This window comes from Procambarus clarkii, chromosome 33 (genome assembly GCF_040958095.1).
Source record: "Procambarus clarkii isolate CNS0578487 chromosome 33, FALCON_Pclarkii_2.0, whole genome shotgun sequence".
NCBI lineage: Eukaryota > Metazoa > Arthropoda > Malacostraca > Decapoda > Cambaridae > Procambarus > Procambarus clarkii.
This window is the reverse complement of record NC_091182.1, coordinates 12,278,526-12,297,018: the sequence shown is the minus strand read 5'-3', so window position 1 is coordinate 12,297,018 and position 18,493 is coordinate 12,278,526.

Sequence of the window (18,493 nt, the reverse complement as noted above, 5' to 3'; positions counted from 1 at the left end):
TTTGCTTCCACAACCTGTTCCCCAAGTGCATTCCATTTTTCCACTACTCTCACGCTAAAAGAAAACTTCCTAACATCTCTGTGACTCATCTGAGTTTCCAGTTTCCACCCATGTCCCCTCGTTCTGTTATTATTACGTGTGAACATTTCATCTATTTCCACTTTGTCAATTCCTCTGAGTATTTTATATGTCCCTATCATATCTCTCTCCATTCTTTTCTCTAGTGTCGTAAGGTTCAGTTCCTGCAGACACTCTTCATGTCCCATCCCTCGTAACTCTGGGAAAAGCCTCGTCGCAAACCTCTGAACCTTCACCAGTTTCTTTATGTGTTTCTTCAGGTGGGGGCTCCATGATGGCGCGGCATACTCTAAGACGGGTCTCACGCAGGCATTGTAAAGCGCCCTAAACGCCTCCTCATTTAGGTTTCTGAATGAAGTTCTAATTTTCGCCAGTGTAGAGTACGCTGCTGTCGTTATTCTATTTATATGTGCCTCAGGAGTTAGATTAGGTGTCACATCCACTCCCAGGTCTCTTTCTCGAATCGTTACAGGTAGGCTGTTCCCCTTCATTGTGTACTGTCCCTTTGGTCTCCTATCACCTGATCCAATTTCCATAACTTTACATTTACTGGTGTTAAACTCCAGTAGCCATTTCCCTGACCATCTCTGCAACCTGTTTAAGTCCTCTTGGAGGATCATACAATCCTCGTCTGTCACAACTCTTCTCATTAATTTTGCGTCCCTGTTGTGGCCTCCTGCCATTTTGCCCCTTGTCAAGAGAGAGAGCAAGAGAGAGAGAGAACAAGGGAGAGAAAGAGAGCAAGAGAGAGAGAGAGAGCAAGAGAGCAGGAGAGCAAAAGAGAGCAAGGGAGAGCGAACAAGAGAGAGAGAGATCAAGAGAGAGAGAGCAAGAGAGAGAGAGCAAGAGAGAGAGAGAGAGAGAGAGAATGTGTGTGCGCGTGGGATGGGGTAAAGAGGAGGTGAGGTGTTCAGCTTACAGCAGGTAAGAGAGGTGGAAGAGAAGGAGTAAGAGAGGGGGGTGGATTATGAGAGGCTTTATCTCCTTTCCACAAAAGGTGTTAATCCCTTCTAGCCAGTGTGTACGTGTGTGTGTGTGCGTGCATACGTACGTGGGCTTGAGTCCGTGCGTGCGTGCGTGTGCGTGTCACTAGTTTCTGTAAGCGGTAACTTCTACCCAGAATGAGCCACACTGAGATTTTAAATATATATACTATCCTGAACAAGAATTTGATAATATTTTACCTCACACTGTACACCTGATAACTTGACCAGAGAGGGGGTACATACCAGTATGTTTTCCGCTCACACAACTAGATGAATAATGATGATGTATGGTTGACGATGGTGCTCCGTCGTCGCCTTTCCACTTGGTGATTCTCTAAGTGCTAGTAGATTGACGATGTCGATTCTTTTCTACACAAATCTCTGGAGACACAGTCACCACCCAACAAACACAGTCAGCAGTTCCACGGTGGGCCGTCCCCACCTGGCCGTCAGGTCAGGTCAGGTCACTACACGGTCCTCCACACTGTATGCACCGGTGATTCCACTAGCTACACTTCGTTTTTTTTTGCACTATCACTAGCGATATGACTATGCTATTTAGCACCCTGCTAGCTACACACTGCGAGAGGCCAAATACTATGATCTAGCCTCAATAATCCTTCAATGTCCCGAGAAATTGACGAATTTCCGTGGACCTCGCTAATCGCGTGTGTCTCCTACCGTCGCTGGCCTACTCTGTGTGTGTACTCACCTAGTTATACTCACCTAGTTGTGTTTGCGGGGGTTGAGCTCTGGCTCTTTGGTCCACCCTCTCAACCGTCAATCAACAGGTGTACAGATTCCTGAGCCTATCGGGCTCTGTCATATCTACACTTGAAACTGTGTATGGAGTCAGCCTCCACCACATCACTTCCTAATGCATTCCATTTGTCAACCACTCTGACACTAAAAAAGTTCTTTCTAATATCTCTGTGGCTCATTTGGGCACTCAGTTTCCACCTGTGTCCCCTTGTGCGTGTTCCCCTTGTGTTAAATAGACTGTCTTTATCTACCCTATCAATCCCCTTCAGAATCTTGAATGTGGTGATCATGTCCCCTCTAACTCTTCTGTCTTCCAGCGAAGTGAGGTTTAATTCCCGTAGTCTCTCCTCGTAGCTCATACCTCTCAGCTCGGGTACTAGTCTGGTGGCAAACCTTTGAACCTTTTCCAGTTTAGTCTTATCCTTGACTAGATATGGACTCTATGCTGGGGCTGCATACTCCAGGATTGGCCTGACATATGTGGTATACAAAGTTCTGAATGATTCTTTACACAAGTTTCTGAATGCCGTTCGTATGTTGGCCAGCCTGGCATATGCCGCTGATGTTATCCGCTTGATATGTGCTGCAGGAGACAGGTCTGGCGTGATATCAACCCCCAAATCTTTTTTGCTTCTCTGACTCCTGAAGAATTTCCTCTTCCAGATGATACCTTGTATCTGGCCTCCTGCTCCCTACACCTATCTTCATTACATTACATTTGGTTGGGTTAAACTCTAACAACCATTTGTTCGACCATTCCTTCAGCTTGTCTAGGTCTTCTTGAAGCCTCAAACAGTCCTCTTCTGTTTTAATCCTTCTCATAATTTTAGCATCGTCCGCAAACATTGAGAGAAATGAATCGATACCCTCCGGGAGATCATTTACATATATCAGAAACAATGTAGCACGGGTAAGGGTTCCTCTCTCTGTACTTAACTTCCTTCTTCTCCCCCTCTACCCGTATTCTTACTCTTTAATCTCTACAAGGGACTCCAAAACTTTTACCAAAGCCAACTCCACGCCACGTGGTCCTAAGACGATTGACCGACTTAGGATTCTACACCCAGTATGACGTGACCTAGGCTTTGAGCAAAACCCTAGAGTCGCCTCTACGCTGCCACCACCAGACCAGCAACACCGAGCAATGATCGAGGTCTGGATCGATCACGCTAATTAATCAACCTTGGGGCTTGATCCCCACTATAACCGATGACCGTGGAAACTTAAGAGTGTGAAATTAATTACACGGGAATGATTCGATGTTAGAATCGATGTTAGAATCGGCGCCCAATCCAACTCTGCCTCGTGTGGACCACGTGACCAGGACAAGTATACACATAAAACACATGGAAATAATAAAAATGCAATTTATTACCTAATTAATTTATTAAAAGAAAAACTAAAACAAAATCTAAATATGTTCACTCCCTGTCACTTTAACACTCCCTACTTGACCTGAATGGCAATGAAGACTATTCCTATACATAACAATAGCAACTATACCTCTATGTTTTACCAGCTAAAGATGTTGGGCTGGTCTTGGGGAGAGGTAAGATGGATTGACCTCTCCCAATTGCTCTGGAGTCCACACTGATCTCCTCCTCGTCTGGCCTAGCCCAGACTAGAGCATTGTAACCTTCCGCCTAGTCAAAGTTTCACCAAGTTACTAGCAAGGTTTAAGTTATAACAATTAACCTCTGTTTGTACTGAATTGATCCAGACTGGTTGAATTATTTTACTGAAATTAAATTACACAAGCATCTAACGGCAGAGCTGTTCCCGATCCCCAAAATGGTTAATTGAACTTTGAGAAATAGTAGACATGTCAACCCTGATGACCTATGACCGCCGGTCACTCCGCCTTACAAGTTAGATCTGATTCGTGACGTCCTGATGGTGACTTAAACTCAATAATTAGAATACTCTTGATATTGTACCCAGTACTATTATACAATACAATTTTAATACAAAATGAATAAAGGCTAATTTCTCTAAATTACTGTATACTATAGGATGATTCATTATACGCAGCTATGAACAAAGCGTCGGTTATTTTCACCGCGAATTCCCCTGGGGGTCAGGTCCCCAGGTCACCACGCGGGCTCAGGTTCCCGTTTTCTTTTGTCGATAAACCACTCTGGATAATTCTTACAACCAGCCTAGTTTGTTACAACCCCCCCGCACAAGCACTTAGTGAACCTTGTTAATTTGTTAAAAATAACGAGGTTTAGTATCCAAACCCACAATTCAACTCATGCCTCAAACAAAAGCTAACCTAACTAATAAAATTTGACAAATAATACTCCAACATCAACATGTTTAAATTCATAAATTTCTCAGCTGTCAACTGACAGCAATCCTCCAATATCAGGAAACATACATCCTATCCTTACTGACATAGCTAAATAACATGTCCCTACTCTACCATCAAAGACTAGCTATTAAACTCTCTTGGCTCTTCACTAGCCAAGTCCATGTGTCCTCTAGAGCCGGCCACACCGTGCTCAAACAACCATTAAAGTTATATCTTCAGACTGAACTTTCAGTCATCCGGGAGCGTACTACGGAACTATCAGGTACACATCCGTGTACTAACCACTCCCCATCAATGTCAACCTTGACATGTTAAGGAACACACCTAATGTTTATTACATGTATCTAAAAATATAAAAAAAATTCCTATACTATATCACAGGTTTCAGCTGACTGTACAGCCAAGTGTTCTCACTCACTTGAAGTGTCAATGTTAATATTGGTCCGCCTCTCCTGTGTTCAAACATTCTGCAAAAAATAGCACAACATAATTTTCCATAACCGTTTGTTCTGGGCTGAGACAATTACACAGGGGCTTCGATTATGATTACTGACCAATTTATAGAGTAAAATTCATATATTATACCAGAATTATTTTAAATCTGTTTTTCAACATTTATAAAGTATTGATTCTAAATCTGTTTTTCAACATTTAAACAAAAGTGTCCAGATGTTCTTTACACAGATGTTCAGAGCCAACTTTGTTGTTTGTATCAATTGTTCATATTGAGTAATCGAGAAAAAAAAATCGCTGCTGCTGGATGCTGAATGTAGTCGCTAACGATGACGATGTCGATCTTGCTTCTCCCCATGTGTAGACATCAATACCTGGTCCTCTTGTACTCCCATCCGGTACTCCTGAATGACGACAGAGTGTAGTAGAGCTGAGTGCCAAGTGACAGCTGTAGAATACTGTTACTTCGGCCATTAATCTTGCTCTCGACAGTCCACACGCCTTCATATCAATCACAGTTCACACGGCAGTCTTGATGTTAAACTTGACGTCGCAGATGACCACAGCAGAGCAGGACTGGATGTACCAACGGTGTCTCTTAGCAGGAGTGGTGTCAGAAGGTCGTAGAGGCGGGTTGCTTGTTTGCAGAACAGGTGAATCTCGTCTTCCATCATTGCTCACGTCATCTCAGGCGTTTCTTGATGTCACCAGGTTACTAGGCCGTAAACACCAACTGTGTATACCCTCGTACCGCCGACTTTAGGCCAAAGGAGACAATTTTGCGACCTTCTATTGGCGAGTCCCGGTACTCTGTAGGGAAACCGTGCCTTCCACCTGTGACCGCCTTACTTCCGCTTTCTTGTTACTTCAGATGACGTAATCATTAATCTTCCGGCGAAATTCTTGAGTACTGCTACGTGCTTTCCATTTCTTGACCTCTCCTCCAACACTGCTGGAATGGCTGCAGTCTTGATGACGCAGCAGGTAGGTAGTGGTGATCTCGAGACAGCTACCCCGGCGTTGTATGGCACCTCCGGTGACTGCTATAATGTGGACAGCTCGCTGGCCCTAACAACCTCGTTAGTGACGTGAGGCGTCGGCCGGGTGACTCTTGGACAGTCACTCATCCCCAAAGTAACTGATGTATGGGTTACTGGGTCTGGTGGGGGGAGGGCTTTGTGTAACGTGCCTCCCCCCTCGGTCTTTACAGACAAGGGTTCACGTGTGGCTGGAACAACTGGGTCGGTGTACCAATCAGACCTGGGAACAGACAGACACAACACAGCGGAAGCATAGATATACTCTGGGTTTGGTGGAGGTGGAACCCCAGAGCACGGTAAAAGTTGCTACCTGAGTCAAGTATAGACATAGTACACCTCATTGCCTTTACAGGAAAATCTAATCAATACTAAATTATACTAACTAGGGAAGTTACTTTACTGTATAGCGCGAGATCTCGTCACCATAGGGTGGCGAGACTGCACCTGACTACTGATGAGTGATGACAGAGGGTCATCCTCATCCTCTGACTCGTCGGTGAAGCCCTGAGTCAGGAACTAGACCCGCTGAAGGCAGTTCTAATTCCTCTCTAGCATGATAATGTTTCAATTTATTCACATGAATTGTCCTTTCCACCTGGTCCTCGAACACTCCTTTTATAACAAGATTAACCGGCCCCGCCCTTTTAATTACTCTATATGGTCCTCGCCACCTCGGAGCTAGTTTCCTGCTCTGATTGGCGGGCGCAGCCTCATTCACTCTCAATACGAGGCTTCCTTCCGTCAACTCAAGAGGGCGCACTTTCTTGTCATAAAAATGAGCATACCGAGTCCGTGCCTTCTTGGACGCTTCAGCTGCAATATTCCATGCATTTCTCATTTTTCCAAGGACCTCTGAAGGATAGTCCTCCCCGTATGCAACATTATGTCTGTTAAGCAGACCTGACGGGAAATTGCATGAATTACCAGTAAACAAATGAAGTGGTTGGGTGTTAATTGATTGGTGGATGGCAGTATTCAAGGCGAACTGAACATAGGGTAGGTGTTCATCCCAGGTGTTTGCATCATGTTCAGCAAGGATTGCAAGCATATCCTTGACTGAACGATTAGTCCGTTCCGTCATTCCGTTTGCTTGTGGGTGGTAGGCTGTTGTAAAAGCCGAAGTTGTCTCTAAAATCTTACAAACTTCTCTAAATATATTCCCATTGAATTCTTGACCCCGGTCAGAGACTAAAACTTTAGGAGGTCCGAATACAGTAACGAACCTACGCAAGAACGCATCTGCAACCGTACGAGAATCCTTCTGAGGTAATGCAACTAGTGTAGTGTATCTAGACAGATGGTCAACTAGCACCAACCCGCATGACTGTGGTGTAAATCAATCAGATCGGCCCCCACACGATCTAACGGTTCACGAATTTCAGGAAATTCCTGAAGTGGGGCTTGTACCTTAAGGGTGCCTTTCCTCCTCTGGCAACGAGGGCACGACTTCACGAAATTGATTACCTCAGAAAGTAATCCTGGAAAATAAAATCGTCTACTACTACTACGTCTATATATAGCGTCTACTACTGCCAGTGCCTCCCGATCCGTAGCTGAATAACGAACTTCAGGTCCTTTGACCTTCCTACTGAAATAGGCTACCGGATGGGGTAAATTATCCGCATCTCGCTGAATTAAGCACCCGCCAATAGCTATACCGCTGGCGTCAGTGTGCACTTCCCACTCTTTCTCAAAATCGGGAATAGCTAATACCGGTGTCGTGATTAGTTGGTCTTTCAGTTTGCGATAGGCCTCGTCATGTTCTGATTTCCACACAAACTTCGCATTTTTCTTTGTCAGATCAGTCAGGGGTGCTGAAATGCCAGCGAAACCTTCAATATGACGACGAAAATATCCGGCCGCCCCCAAAAACCTACGCACGTCCTTTGCTGTCCTTGGAGTAGGCATGTCAGCAATGGCGCGGCAAGAATCTGGGTCAGGTCGGATACTGTCTGGGCACACCTGGAACCCCAGAAATTTGAATTTCTGAGCCGCCAGGGTGCACTTCTGAACATTCAGCCTGAAACCTGCCTGATCTAACAACTTCAAAGTCTCAGTCAAGTCCTGTAGGTGTTCCTCAAACGTCCTGGAATATATCACAACATCATCCAGGTACGCTAAAGAATGCCTACCCAGTACCGGACTAAGGATAAAGTTGATGGCCCTCTGAAACGACGAAGGCGCTGTCTTTAAACCAAACGGCATCCTACGGAATTGATAAGTGTGCCTACCATCCGAGAAGGCTGTTTTTTCCCTATCTTGTTCTGCCACCGGAATCGCCCAATACGCCGATTTTGCGTCAAGAGTTGAGAAATACTTAGCAGCACCAAATTGATCTATTATCTCCTGTATTCGGGGCAACGGATACACATCACCCTTAGTTAGTTCGTTCACCTTCCGGTAGTCAACACAGAAACGATAACTACCGTCCGGTTTCCGAACTAACACAACAGGAGAGAGCCACGGTGACGTACTAGGCTCTATCACGCCCTGTCTCAACATTTTCTGGCACTCCTCCCTGATAATGTTCTTTGCCTGTTCCGGCAACCTCCACTGTCTTGTGTACACAGGCAAATGGTTACCAGTTGGAATGGTGTGCTCGATCTTATCAAGGAGACCAATCTGGTCATCCTCTGTCGCAAACAATTTCGGGAATTTTCGTAAAACTCCTCTCAGTGCCTTCCTATCCGCCTGTGCAACATGTTGCAAATCAAGTGCTGAAATTAATTTTTCCACTTTCTCTACATTCTGTGCAACATTTCTCGTCTCGTATTGTACTTTGGATGGTGTTTTAGTGTTCAACATGTTCAGTGCACTACATTGTGCAGTGACGGCTGGCGTCTCAGCTGACTCATGGTGAAAGATTTCTGTGTCCTCCACCATGGTTCCCTGAGATACCCTATCACCTGCCCTGAAGCGAAAAGTCTTATGTGAAAGATTGACAACTGGAATGAGTGCACCTTTATCGAGCACTACAACTAAGTGATGAGGAATTAATAAACTATCACATCTCCCAGCCACCTGAAGGGTGGTAACTGGTTGTATGTGACGTCCCACGGCTACTTTAATAAATTTAACAGAATGTGGTGGGCAACTCTGTTTGGTCAATGCATGCAAGGCGCATGACCTCTTAACTGTGTCTGGAAGAGACTTAAAAATCAATTTTGGATAGTGCGCATTATATTTCAGCTTCCTCTTAATTGAAGCTACAACTGGGGGATGGTCGATCATCTCCACTGGGTAGGAAGTCTGTCCCAACTGCAACCTGCAGTTCCTAGCCCCTTTTTGAGCAGACAAGGAATAATCAAATCGCGACAGAAAATCAGTTCCCATTAAGATGTGACCAGGAAAATCAAGGTTCTCTACGATCGTACATGTGTGAGGCTGCAATGCCCCATCAATCTCAAAATTAACTGTACCTTGACCTACGATCTCAATCTTTTCCCCATTGACTGCTGTTAATGTCTTTGCGCAACGTTGAAGACGTGCATACTTAAAATTGCTGAAGGCTGACTTTTTAATTACCGTTGCCTGGCTTCCTGTATCAACAAAAGCTGTCAATCTCACACCTTCCACTTTCACTTCAAAAGTAGGCCTACCATCACTAGGAGACTGCTTTCATGCTCTCGTAATAGTGACTTTACAGTCCCTCTGTATATGCCTACGCATCCCGCAGGAGTAACACCTACGCGGATCCCTGTTGTTACCCTGCGCAGGGTGGCTCGAACTTGCCGCTGAGGGCTGCTTCCTGCCTGATGAACCCGCGCCACAGTGACTCGGCTTGGCTCCCTCGCCTTTACTTACCGCCTCTACGTATGGCGACAACTGAGTGCCCGATGTCCCTGCGCGCGTCTGCCTGTCTAGGGCTGTGGCGGCCTGTTGGACTAGGTCTTTATAACTCGCACCCGCTCTCCCCGCAAGTAACAATGGCCCCATATCAGAAGGTAACGTTTTGCAGAACAATTGTTTAGCGAATTGCTCTGCCTGACTCGAATCTAACCCCAGTTCCTTAGTGAGGTCGTCAACCCTTCTCTTTAATATTGACCCGAAATCCTTGACAGTGCTCCGGTCATCCCTCTTAAGTGACTCGAGATAAAAGTACGCCTCATCCTCTGAAACCTTGTCTTTGAATCTGTCCCTAATCGCTTGGACAAACTGAGGCCAAGATGTCAGGTGCTGAAACTCTGTAAGTCCCGCCAGTGGACCGGCTACGTCCACGCAAGCCCCCATAGCGAGAGTAATTTTCGATCTATCCTCTGGGACAGCCTCCAGCATCGAACTAATCTCACAAAGCCAGTCTTCCACCTGGCGGTTGCGTTCCACCTTAATAAGCGGCAACTCCCTACCTCTGAGTGTCGGCAGAGTCAACTTGGGAATCAGACTCACAAGTCCCTGTTTATGTGATACGGAGCTACTGGCAGTGGGTGGGTCCTGGGGTTGGGAACTAGGTTGAGGTTGGGGTTTGGGCTGAGGTATGGTGTGGGTGGCCTCGGGTTGGGGTGTGGATGGAGGTTGGGGTTGAGGAATGGTGTGGGTGGCCTCGGGTTGGGGTGTGGATGGAGGTTGGGGTTGAGGTATGGTGTGGGTGGCCGCGGGTTGGGGTGTGGATTGAGGTTGGGGTTGAGGCTGAGGTATGTTGTGGGTGGCCTCGGGTTGGGGTGTGGATGGAGGTTGGGGTGGGTATGGGGTGGCCTGGGGTTGGAATGGGTATGGGTTGGCCTGGGGTTGGAATGGGTATGGGTATGGGTATGGGGTGGCCTGGGGTTGGAATGGGTATGGAGTGGCCTGGGGTTGGGGGAAGGGTTGGTATGGGAACTGAGGATGGGGTTGGTATGGGAATTGAGGATGGGGTTGGTATGGGAATTGAGGATGGGGTTGGTATGGGAATTGAGGATGGGGTTGGTATGGGAATTGAGGATGGGGTTGGTATGGGAATTGAGGATGGGGTTGGTATGGGAGGTGGGGTTGGGGTGGTTGTAATGACGGATGAGGTGTACCTAGGTGTTGTGGTATTGGTGTTATATTGGGTAGTTCCTGCTGTTGGTGTGGTTGTTCATTTTCCCGTTGAACGGGTTGCTGTTCTCTACCGAGCGAAGTGGGACGTCCTGCCATACTAACTGAGGCCCCCTGTCTGCCCTGCTGGCATGGTGTCGATGTTATTTGTGGGGGAACCCAAGACGGCTCTCCCCACTCATGGGACGACTCCTCGCAAGACTCCCCACTCATGTCAATAATAGTATCGCTACTGGGATGGAAAGATACCCTCGACTGCCCAGTCCCATGCAGAACCCGTGAACTCGTCGCTTCAGTCCCACTGACCCCACCTGTGGTGCCAGTTGAGCTACCTGAGCGGTCCCCAGTGGTGTCGGAAGAGGTGCTGTCCTTTACACTTCCACTCCCACTGGTCCCTACTGACTGGTCACTGTCTGGCTTAAACATTTTCTGAGGTTTCTGGTGTGCCACGTCTCTTCTAAACTACCCTTTAGTGCACCCTCGACCCGGACTCACTACAACCGTGATCTTACACAAATAATAAAAAAAAAATCGCAACTCTTTTCCAAGAAACAACTACTAAATCCCCAAAGTAGGAAATACACCGATTTATCGAGAGAATCGCTGAAGTGAATCCAATGAATGAGTGTCTGCCCCGCACTCGTGTCTGACCGTGAAATATCCCGTAGTTCTACTGCTGAAACCTAAGTCCTTTACGTTAAAAAAAATTAAAGAATCTAATTTATATAAAACAATTTAAATGATAACGCAACTAACGCGCAGCACTCGTGATGGAGTAATAAAGAATATTTACTGTCCTTGAATACTAAACGCACTTGAAGTGAGCCGCGTGGCCCCTGATGACTGATGGAGCGGGACCAGCTGCGCTGAAAAAACTAAGTCCCGCGCTTTTTCGCTTAAACGCTGAAAAATCAAAATTTTGTGTTCTGAAGGAAAATAACTAGTTTTACGTTAATAAACCGCTCTAGCGATTAATATAGACACCCAGGACCTATATATGCTTACCAGAAATTGAATTTTTTATCAAAAACTGCGTTTTTACTCAATTGCTGGACTCTGCCAATTTTCCTCACTCCGAGGGAAAAATATTCTATCACCCCAAATATCACAAAACTCCTTTAATTCACAAAAATTTGGGTTTCTCGTTCCCAGATATAAATACGTTATTATTTACTACTGACGTTGTATGCAGAACAATACTGACACTTCGGGCAGTTTCAACACTCACTAATTCGAATTTTCGTCAAAATCAGAGATTTTCACCTCAAATGGACTCTGACAAAATTACGACCCGATTTTCTCGAAAAATAACTAAATTCGGCAAAAATGTAATTATCACTGTTTAATGCTTTACGAACAGAATTACGTCCCTTGCGCGCACTAGAGAGTAATACTGACCCCAGAATATACACGAAACATGAAAATTAGAATTTCCGCCAAAAAGTCAGATTCTAGCCCAAGCTGGACTTAGAAAATTTTTCACCTACGTTTCTACTGAAAACAGAATTCTAAGTCTACAAACACAATTTTACCGTCTTACTGGTAAAAACTAGAAAATATCACTCGCATCGACTGGGGAATCCTAATGATACCCAGATCATACACGTGACCCAGGAATACAAATTAATTACAGTTAACGACTTTCCGACATTGACTTAGCCGAAAACTTATCCCAAAATACTTAGAAATATTCCACGGACTCTATTAAGCATTTACACGCAACTTACTATCCCTTAAACTCCTTCACTTACTATAGTGACCGACCAATAGCCCTAAGTCCAGAGGATTAACTACACTCTAGTAACAACGCCTCTGACTTAGACTAATACAACAGGGAATAGCAAAGCTTAATGTACGCACTTAGCCTAATATGCAAGAAAATGCTAAACACTTTGATAAAAAAATTTTTTTAACTGGGGATTGAATGTAAGGGAAAAAAAATTAACCTCTAGAACAACGAAAATAAACGGAAATTACTTTATAAATTGAAGTATACTTAATTCAAAAATGCACTCGACTTAATCTTATAATTGCTCCTACCGGCTTGCCGTACCACACCTAGCCTAGGGGCCACGACCATCTAGGTTCCAACAGAGCGACACGCAGCTTTCAGCAACAATTATGACTAGGGACGACTCAACCTCCACTAAGTGTGCTATCACTTAGTTGTTGAATCGCTGCTAGGTAGGTTACTAGTCCGTCCCTCGGAGGCCGCAACGCCCTTCACGGATTTCCGTTTTTCCTAGCGTTTTGGGTCGTCTAATAACGCCCTCGGACTATCTACTGGCGTCCCACAGATATATCCGCCCAGACAGCCCACACGGAACTGCTGTTGAGAGTATGGCGGCTCCCAACACCTCTGAATTAATTGCAATGGGTCGAGTATGGTACCCAGTCCAATCAACTCGGAGCGGTCTCCTTTTCAATAAACCTATTTTAACAGCCTAATCTTACTAACTAAACCTTAATCATATCAGCCCGCATGACCCAAGATTCGCCAATCCCCACTCAAACGCACTGTTGTGGGGCGCACTGCTAATCCTGGCCCGCGGCTGTCTCCTTAGCATCCGCGCACGTGTTCGAACGGCTAGACGCATGAGCCTTTCAACAATTTCAAACCAAAATTGTTGAAACCACCTCTGTGCACCATTGTAGCACGGGTAAGGGTTCCTCTCTCTGTACTTAACTTCCTTCTTCTCCCCCTCTACCCGTATTTTTACTCTTTAATCTCTACAAGGGACTCCAAAACTTTTACCAAAGCCAACTCCACGCCACGCGGTCCTAAGACGATTGACCGACTTTGGATTCTACACCCAGTATGACGTGACCTAGGCTTTGAGCAAAACCCTAGAGTCGCCTCTACGCTGCCACCACCAGACCAGCAACACAGAGCAATGATCGAGGTCTGGATCGATCACGCTAATTAATCAACCTTGGGGCTTGATCCCCACTATAACCGATGACCGTGGAAACTTAAGAGTGTGAAATTAATTACACGGGAATGATTCGATGTTAGAATCGGCGCCCAATCCAACTCTGCCTCGTGTGGACCACGTGACCAGGACAAGTATACACATAAAACACATGGAAATAATAAAAATGCAATTTATTACCTAATTAATTTATTAAAAGAAAAACTAAAACAAAATCTAAATATGTTCACTCCCTGTCACTTTAACACTCCCTACTTGACCTAAATGGCAATGAAGACTATTCCTATACATAACAATAGCAACTATACCTCTATGTTTTACCAGCTAAAGATGTTGGGCTGGTCTTGGGGAGAGGTAAGATGGATTGACCTCTCCCAGTTGCTCTGGAGTCCACACTGATCTCCTCGTCTGGCCTAGCCCAGACTAGAGCATTGTAACCTTCCGCCTAGTCAAAGTTTCACCAAGTTACTAGCAAGGTTTAAGTTATAACAATTAACCTCTGTTTGTACTGAATTGATCCAGACTGGTTGAATTATTTTACTGAAATTAAATTACACAAGCATCTAACGGCAGAGCTGTTCCCGATCCCCAAAATGGTTAATTGAACTTTGAGAAATAGTAGACATGTCAACCCTGATGACCTATGACCGCCGGTCACTCCGCCTTACAAGTTAGATCTGATTCGTGACGTCCTGATGGTGACTTAAACTCAATAATTAGAATACTCTTGATATTGTACCCAGTACTATTATACAATACAATTTTAATACAAAATGAATAAAGGCTAATTTCTCTAAATTACTGAATACTATAGGATGATTCATTATACGCAGCTATGAACAAAGCGTCGGTTATTTTCACCGCGAATTCCCCTAGGGGTCAGGTCCCCAGGTCACCACGCGGGCTCAGGTTCCCGTTCTCTTTTGTCGATAAACCACTCTGGATAATTCTTACAACCAGCCTAGTTTGTTACAACAAGATAGGACCGAGTACAGAGCCCCGTGGGACTCCACTGGTGACTTCACGCCAATCGGAGGTCTCACCCCTCACCGTAACTCTCTGCTTCCTATTGCTTAGATACTCCCTTATCCACTGGAGCACCTTACCAGCTACACCTGCCTGTCTCTCCAGCTTATGTACCAGCCTCTTATGCGGTACTGTGTCAAAGGCTTTCCGACAATCCAAGAAAATGCAGTCCGCCCAGCCCTCTCTTTCTTGCTTAATCTGTGTCACCTGATCGTAGAATTCTATCAAGCCTGTAAGGCAAGATTTACCCTCCATGAATCCATGTTGGCGATTTGTCACGAAGTCCCTTCTCTCCAGATGTGTTACCAGGTTTTTTCTCACGATCTTCTCCATCACCTTGCATGGTATACAAGTCAAGGACACTGGCCTGTAGTTCAGTGCCTCTTGTCTGTCACCCTTTTTGTATATTGGGACCACATTCGCCATCTTCCATATTTCTGGTAGGTCTCCCGTCTCTAGTGACTTACTATACACTATGGAGAGTGGCAAGCAAAGTGCCTCTGCACACTCTTTCAGTACCCATGGTGAGATCCCATCTGGACCAACAGCCTTTCTAACATCCAGATCCAGCAGGTGTCTCTTGACCTCCTCTCTCGTAATTTCGAACTCCTCCAAGGCCACCTGGTTTACCTCCCTTTCTCCCCCCTAGCACAGTGACCTCACCCTGTTCTATTGTGAAGACCTCCTGGAACCTCTTGTTGAGTTCCTCACACACCTCTCTGTCATTCTCTGTATACCTGTCCTCGCCTGTTCTAAGTTTCAATACCTGTTCTTTCACTGTTGTTTTCCTTCTGATGTGACTGTGGAGTAGCTTCGGTTCGGTCTTGGCTTTGTTTGCTATATCATTTTCAAAATTTTTCTCTGCTTCTCTTCTCACCCTGACGTACTCATTCTGGTTCTCTGATATCTCTCTCTGCTTTCTGGTGTTCTGTTATTCCGGCAGTTCCTCCACACCTTTTTGTTCAGTTTTTTCGCTTCCATACATGCCCTATTATACCATGGATTCTTCTGTTGCTTCTCGGATTTTTCTCTTTGGGCCGGGATGAACCTGTTTACTGCCTCCTGACACTTTTGGGTAACATAGTCCATCATACCCTGTATAGACTTGTCTCTGAGGTCTGTGTCTCAAGGTATTTCACTTAGGAAACTTCTCATCTGTTCATAATTCTCCTTTCGGTATGCCAGCCTTTTGATTCCTAGTTTTTTTTGGGGGGAGATAAGTCCTAGCTCTACCAGGTACTCAAAGTTCAATACACTGTGGTCACTCATTCCCAAGGGCGCTTCCATCTTAACTTCCCTTAAGATGGAAGTGTGTGTGTGTGTGTGTGTGTGTGTGTGTGTATGTTTTGGGGTCTAGGCCAGGGGCCAGGTACAGTAACCGGTTATGGTGTTCAGTCTCGTGTGTGTGTGTGTGTGTGTACTCACCTAGTTGTACTCACCTAGTTGTGTCTGCAGGATCGAGCATTGACTCTTGGATCCCGCCTTTCGAGCATCGGTTGTTTACAGCAATGACTCCTGTCCCATTTCCCTATCATACCTGGTTTTAAAATTATGAATAGTATTTGCTTCCACAACCTGTTCCTGAAGTGCATTCCATTTCCCCACTACTCTCACGCTAAAAGAAAACTTCCTAACATCTCTGTGACTCATCTGAGTTTCAAGCTTCCATCCGTGTCCTCTCGTTCTGTTACTATTCCGTGTGAACATTTCGTCTATGTCCACTCTGTCAATTCCTCTGAGTATCTTATACGTTCCTATCATGTCCCCCCTCTCCCTTCTTTTTTCTAGTGTCGTAAGGCACAGTTCCCTCAGGCGCTCTTCATACCCCATCCCTCGTAGCTCTGGGACGAGTCTCGTTGCAAACCTCTGAACCTTTTCCAGTTTCATTATATGCTTCTTCAGATGGGGACTCCATGATGAGGCGGCATACTCTAAGACTGGCCTTACGTCGGCAGTGTAAAGCGCCCTAAATGCCTCCTTACTTAGGTTTCTGGATGATGTTCTAACTTTTGCCAGTGTAGAGTACGCTGCTGTCGTTATCCTATTAATATGTGCCTCAGGAGATAGATTAGGTGTTACGTCCACCCCCAGGTCTCTTTCACGCGTCGTTACAGGTAGGCTGTTCCCCTTCATTGTGTACTGTCCCTTTGGTCTCCTATCTCCTAGTCCCATTTCCATAACTTTACATTTGCTCGTGTTGAATTCTAGTAGCCATTTCTCTGACCATCTCTGCAATCTGTTCAGGTCCTCTTGGAGGATCCTGCAATCCTCATCTGTCACAACTCTTCTCATCAACTTTGCGTCATCCGCAAACATCGACATGTAGGACTCTACGCCTGTAAACATGTCGTTAACATATACAAGAAATAGAATTGGTCCCAGCACCGATCCTTGTGGTACTCCTCTTGTTACTGTTCGCCAGTCCGACTTCTCGCCCCTTACCGTAACTCTTTGGCTCCTTCCTGTTAGGTAGTTCCTTATCCATTCTAGGACCTTTCCCCCCACCCCCGCCTGCCTCTCGAGCTTGAACAGCAGTCTCATGTGCGGTACTGTATCAAAGGCTTTTTGGCAGTCCAGAAATATGCAGTCTGCCCAACCATCTCTGTCCTGTCTTATCCTCGTTATTTTATCATAGAATTCCAGAAGGTTTGTTAGGCACGATTTCCCTGTCCAGAACCCATGTTGATGTTTGTTCACAAACCGAATGTTCTCCAGGTGTGCAACCAGTCGTAGCCTAATTATTCTTTCCAGTATTTTACAGGGGATGCTTGTCAGTGATGCAGGTCTGTAGTTAAGTGCCTCCTCCCTATCTCCTTTCTTGAAGATCGGCATGACATTTGCCTTCTTCCAGCAACTGGGCAATTCTCCTGACATAAGTGACTCATTAAAGATCATTGCCAGAGGCACGCTGAGGGCCTGTGCTGCTTATTTTAGTATCCACGGTGATACTTTGTCTGGTCCAACTGCTTTAGTTGCATCTAGAGTTGTCAACTGTTTCATTACCTCCTCTGCTGTCACCTCTATATCTGATATTTGGTGTACCAAACCTTTCATCTAGGGTAACCCCTTCCAACAATGGGAGCTGCTCAGGCTCGGTAGTGAACACTCCATGGAAACTGGCATTCAGTGCCTCGCAGATTTCCTTGTCACTTTCAGTATATGCCCCCTCTGTCTTCCTTAGTCTTGTCACTTGGTCGTTCACCGACATTTTTCTTCTTATATGACTGTGTAGAACTTAGGTTTTTTTTCACTTTGATTGCAATATCGTTCTCATAGTCCCTTTCCGATGTTCGTCTTATGTTAATGTAATCGTTCCTAGCTCTGTTGTATCTGCTTCTGTTGTCCTCTGTTCTTTGTCTTCTGTACTTCCTCCACTCCCGCCTGCTGGCCATTTTTGCTTCCTGACACTGTCTATTAAACCATGGGTTATTATATTCCTTCTTATTTTTTCCCTTTACCGTTGGTATAAATCTCTCTTCGGCCTCCTGGCATTTCTGTATGACTAGGTCCATCATATCTTGGACTGTTTTTCCTCTAATTTCTTCCTCCCACTGCACTTCACCCAGATAGTCCCTTATCCTCATATAGTCCCCTTTCCTGTAGTCAGCTCTCCTTTCCCAGATCTCTTGTCCCATGGTCATAAGTTTGAATTCCATCATGTAGTCAAAGACTAGGACACAATGGTCACTGGCCCCTAGAGGTATTTCATGCTCTAAATTCTCGATATCTTCTACGTTCTGGGTGAAAATCAGGTCTAATAGGCTCGGTGCATCTCCTCCTCTTTCCCTTGTGTCTTCCTTCACATGTTGTGTCAGGAAATTCCTGTCTATAACATCTACTAATTTTGCTCCCCACGTTTCGTCCCCTCCATGGGGATTCCTTGATTCC